The following is a 5,976-nucleotide window of genomic DNA, read 5'->3' as shown; positions in this document are numbered from 1 at the left end:
TGTTCATAATGCTTATACTCATATTTTGTGAGTTGGTTTTGGTCTGGTTATTGGATGCTATCCTACTTGCTATTTAGATTGGTTTCTCATTCCGGTGAGGTTTTAACTGGCAGAGCTTTTCATGGAGATCTTTAATGCATTGCATAATTGGTGTTGGTGCAACTTCTAATGGAGTTTTAGGATATTGTTGGTAATCATGTTTGATACTTGGCATTTGGAGATGATTGTTCAAGTGTGTGGACCTATACTTGGTCTTGGTTGATCTAGGTTATGGAGTGACATTAATGTAGCATGTGGATAAGACCTATTGTTGTATTTTTGGGATGTCTTATGTGTTGGATATTATTTTTTTTCGATCTAAGGCTGACATGGTTTGTAAGTATGTAATTGGTTTATTGTCTGGTGGCCGACCTGATTGTTTATGGTCGAGGGTTTGTATAAATAAGATGTAAGATCTCATTGTAGATCATCATGGTTATTATAAGAAGTCATTGTCAAGGAATGTAATGTGTGGATAATGTAATATCATTCACGCAGAGGAGTTGGTCAATCATTGGAGATTGAATTGGGTTTGTAAGAGGATTTAGTCCTCTAGTATTGAGCTTAATCAGAACTGTACCCAAGCATAGGAGATGAAATCTTTTCAAGTTCAATAGTTCTCCGGATTGTAGTCTGGATTTGTATGTAGTTAGTGAGACTCATTTTGTGATGAGTAGTGTGCTCTAGGTTGTTGGCCTTCCTACATGTGCAGGCCCCTTCATTGTAAATTCACATACTTACTATAGAAGTATTATCTGACTGTGGGTAGGCTTCCCACCGTGGTTTTTCCCTTTACTGGGTTTTCCACGTACAAATCTTGGTGTTGTGTGGATGGCTTTTATTCTTTGATTATTGTTTATGCTTAATTGGATTAACTACTATTTTGGTATTATTGTTTTGGGCTCTGGTATTATTGTTTTAAATTGGTAATGCTTCCGGTAATCTATGTCAACTGATTCATCCCCCCCTCCTCAGTTGTCTTCTGGTTATCTGAACTATCTAACATGATTATCTATGGATGGATGAACATGGATATGCTAGAAGGAACAAGGCAAGGTTCGAATATAAAGATTATTAACAAGGTGAAGGCATATGTTTTAAGGAGACTCTTGCTCTGATAGCTAGGATGGAAGGTATAAAGATGGTTCTTTCTTTTTCTTCTTATAAGAACTTTAAGGTGTATCAAATGGATTCTAAGTTACCTTTTCTAAATAGAGAGATTGAAGAAAAATTATATGTTGAACAATCGATTGGGTTCAAAGTATTAGAAGATCTAGATATGATTTGTAGGTTGGAGAAAGCATTACATGGAATCAAACAAGAACCTAGGGCTAAGTATGCAAGATTGGATAGATATTTGTTACACAAAATTTTAGAAAAGGTATTGCCATTAGCGATCCTCATTTCAATGATGAAGGTAACAAACTATTTATTATTGTTGTTTATGTTGGTGATATTATATTTAGAGAAAATGATGGTCTATGTAAAGAGTTTGTATAAGAGATGCAGAAGGAATTTAAAATTTTAATGATCAGTGAGTTATCTTTCTACCTTGGTTTACAAACTACACAGTCAGAAGATAAAAATTTTATTTATCGAGCCAAGTATGTCAAGGAAATGTTGAAGAAGTTTGAAATGGATAACTATAAACTGATTGGAACCCCTTTGGTTGTTGGTTGTTAGTTGAGAAAAGAAGATGAACCTTCAAAAGTTTATTATAAGTAAAAATCTATGATTGGTATACTATTATATTTGACTTCCTCTAGAATAGATATTATACAAGTTGTCTATCTAGCTGCAATATTTTAGGCTAATTGAAAGCAATCACATGAGAAAGAAGTGAAGAGGATTTTGATGTATTTGAAAGGTAACTAATTTTTTCTCTTTGGTATAAAAAGATTGGAAATTTCATGACAAGGGCATTAATAGATGTAGATTGGGTCACAAGTGTTTTTGATAGGAAAAGTACTAGTGGTGGTGTATTCTTCTTGGGAGGCGTGTTGGTCTCATTTCTAAGAAAGAATCAAGAATCAAGAATAAGTATCTCTATCTACATTAAAAGAAGAATACATTGTAGCAACATATTTCTATACTCAAGTTATATAGATGAAATAGACTCTTAAAGATATCGGAGTAATGTATGATGAAGCTATTCCTATCATGTGTGATAGTATTAGTCCTATAAACATTACAAATAATCAAATAATGGATTCAAGAACTAAACATATTTCAATTAGGTACCAATTCTTAAGAGAAAAATTTGCAAAGAAGCAAGTCAGATTAAAGTACATTTCTACAAAAGAGAAAGATGAATATATTTTTTACTAAAGCATTAATGAATGATAGTTTTTAGTATCTTAGGATGAAACTAGGGGCTATTGCCCCTTCTTTTTCTAGCTAGATGTGTACATGTGGAGCATATTTCCTAGGGAACATTCAAAGCTTATCATTTGTCTCCTTGATTAATATTGGTCTTGCTCTCATTGGGAGTAATGGTGAATGTGGTGTCTATTGATGCCCTAGGTCTTTTATGTGAGAGGGGGAGAGATCTTGATGTTTTTTAGGTGAAAGATCCTATTAATAAGGGAAGAGATGATCTTAATATTTTCAGAGATGTGTTTAAGTGTTACCATCAATGAAAAAGGGAGAGATTATTAGAAATATGAGTTATTTATTTGAGTTTGGTTTTTTCATTGATTTCAAACTTGGTTGTTTGAATGGATCTTGATTTGGTTATGATCTTTTACTATTGTAGGTTTGATAATTCAATATTTTGGTGTTGGTTGTAGCAAGTTCAATATTTAGGAAAGAGATTTCAATGTATGTAGGAAACAATATTTAATGTTCCATTGGTAAAATGATTTGCATTCCTCCAAATGGTAAGGATTATGTCTTATGAATGTTGCATCAATTGGTTTTCTAGTTCCTAGATTGCAAAAGCTAAGTGTTAATATTCTTTGATAGTGATGGTGCTTATCAGACTTGTTAAAACAATCATCAGATTCCTCCATATATGTTGAATATTATGCTATTTCATGGACATGTTTATTTGGTTCATGCAGTGTTTCAATTTTGTTCTCTTTTGGTATTTTTTCTCTACATGTGAGCTTTGTTGGTTTGCACTTGACATGTTCAGTAGTATTGTGGTTTAGTGTATCTTGTTGGAATATCTTATTTGAATCATACCTTTTTGGTTTGGATATGCATTGAAAGTTGAGTTAGGACATTGCTATGGGTCTCACCATGGAAAGTGGAGATGCGCATTAAGTAATTTGCATTGGAAGATGTCGTTTGGTTGACTGAGTACTAATCTTTATTGTTTATCTATGTATTTCATTTGGCATTGACTTTGGAGGATATTTTAGTTTGTGTGGTTTGTTGGATTTTACTTGGAAGGATGTATTATGATGTATTTGGGTCCCCTCTTTCTCCTTGAGTGGACTTCTTTGAGTATTTTTAATTTGGGTGGCTTTTTTTTCTGTAATATTTATTATTCTATTTTTGGTTGACCTTCAATTAGGTTTTTGATGGTCTATCTTATATTTAAGAAGTTTGGATGTATGAGTTATGTGTGTGGTGATATGGGATAGAGTGTGAATTGATGAGAAGTGACTGTGAATGACGTGCAAGTAGATTTGAGATTATGGATGTGTGAAAGTAAGTTTGTACAAATATTTAAAAGTGATACATTTAGTGAGACAATGTGTTGTGAAAATGGTGATTATCAGAGATTTTTTTGTGACAATGTGTTGCTTGACACAAATTTTTTCAGGATAATTTAATGATCAAGAGATTCCTCTCATATCAATTCTACTATTCTTTCTATTACTAGATGACTGTGTCTCTCTTGGTAGCCTCTTTTGTATCTTGCCCTAAAGGAGTGTGCCTCAGGTAATAAAGTCCTTATATCTTGCCCTAATGTAGTGTGCCTTAGTCTTACAAGTCCATCAAGTTCATATTTCTCCTTGGAAGTAATCCTAAAATTTAATAAGAAATTAAATTTATATTGCAAGTATGATTTTGACTATGGTCTTTTTCTGATTGGGTTTTCCATGTAAAATTTGGTGTTCATGTGTTGATGGTTGATGTTCTTATTGTTGGTTTTAAATATTGCTAAGTAACAGTTAGATTAGATTTGAAGTGTTTCAGACTAATTTACCAACCTTTTCAGTCTTGTTGTGGGCTTAACTATGACCTCCCCAAATTTTATTGAGAAGTCAATCTACATATATACTTGTTTCTTTTCTTCTTATTATTTGTCTATCATTTGCATTTCTATATTTCATTGGTGTTCTATTTTTTTAGTATGGATTATATATTGACCATGGGAGGTGACCAACTGAAGATGAAGCCCAACAATAGTGAGCCTTTTAACAATGAACTATAAATCTAGCCCATTCTACAAAAGGAATTTTGGTTCCTACATTGAAGAAATGACTAGCCATGAAACTCTTCTCCTTACTAAATTTTATTGTTCTTGGGAAGAGGGATTGGTGGTTATTAGGGGCCTCTCACTTAATATCAATATGTACCTCATTTTGGTTATTGTTATACTTCTTGCTAAGGGATCCTAATAGCTTAGGAAATCTAAAGTAAAATACAACAAGGATATGGAAAAAAAAATTGAATAGAGGGGAGGAAATTTTTTGTCTATAGAATGGGTTTAATTGTGAGGACTTATTGAGGGTGTGGAAGACTATTGTGCAGGCTCTTTATTTTATTCATAGTTGTTTCCTATGATAAATTACTTTATGCATAACAAAAAAATACATTTTTCTTTCTAGATTCATTATTGCTTAGTACAGTCAATGAATGTGATTCTAACCAAAGACAAATATTTTCCACTTCAAGGCCTCATTTATTGTATTTATTGGTTTAATATTGCTCATTATTCCTATTTGATTTCCCTCATCTTACTAATAACTTTATCAAATTTGAAATAAAACCTAACACCTCTACTAAAAACCTTGAAGTCCCCTCTGGGCTATTTTAAACAAAACTAACGATAAAGAAGCTTTTCTATTTAAACCCTCCAATCACAAACTCTATGAGGAGAATAAAGTATTTCTTTAACTATACACTTGTTAAGTGATGTGATTCTAGAAGGGAGTGGTTTTATTGTGGGAATCAACTGTCATATCATGGATAGGCCATATGGGTAAGTAACCTTATCATTCAATTAATTAATCACATTTGGTCAAGCTACCTCAAAGATGGTGGAGATTTAAATTGAAACTCCATGAATATATAGGTGTAATATTAGGGTGATATGACTTAGCAGAGAGAAATCTTCATTCCATACAAATGGATCATTGTTTTGAGCAGCCAATTTAACAAGATCTATGTTGTATGCCTTCCCTATACACATGTGTAGCCATGTGATTCTAGAACAAAGTGTTGTTGTTGTAGGCATGTGTCACAAATGGGCTAGCTAGGCTTGGCCCTATCAATCAAAAGATTAATCACATTCAATGAGTCACCTTATATTATAATTTTTTTAAACCTTTCATTTTGGTAATTAAGATTCAATAATAAGTCACAAACGCCTTAAAAAATTGTGATGGCTGCACTCCTAGGTTTGTGACATCTAGGACAAAATCAATTTTACTTTGTGTTGGCTTTGCACACTACCTACTTATCCTAGATTTCCATGAAGCCACAAAATTTATTGATAAGGCTACAAATCAAGGAAATTCTTAGGAAATTTCAAGAGAAATAAATCTAGGCATATGTTATAATAGAAATAAAATTTCTTGAAATTATTTATGTTAATAGATATGCACTTTTCATTTTGTAATTATTTGAATTTATTTTAACATACTACAAATTTTAAGGTTTATACAAAATTCATATTTGAGGCTAGAAATCAACAAAATTATTGGAATTTTTTCAAGAAAGAAAAATATAGGCCTAGGTTATAATAAATAAATTCAACTT

Source organism: Cryptomeria japonica, chromosome 5 (genome assembly GCF_030272615.1).
Source record: "Cryptomeria japonica chromosome 5, Sugi_1.0, whole genome shotgun sequence".
NCBI classification, from domain to species: Eukaryota; Viridiplantae; Streptophyta; class Pinopsida; order Cupressales; family Cupressaceae; genus Cryptomeria; species Cryptomeria japonica.
This window is presented reverse-complemented; position numbering follows the sequence as displayed.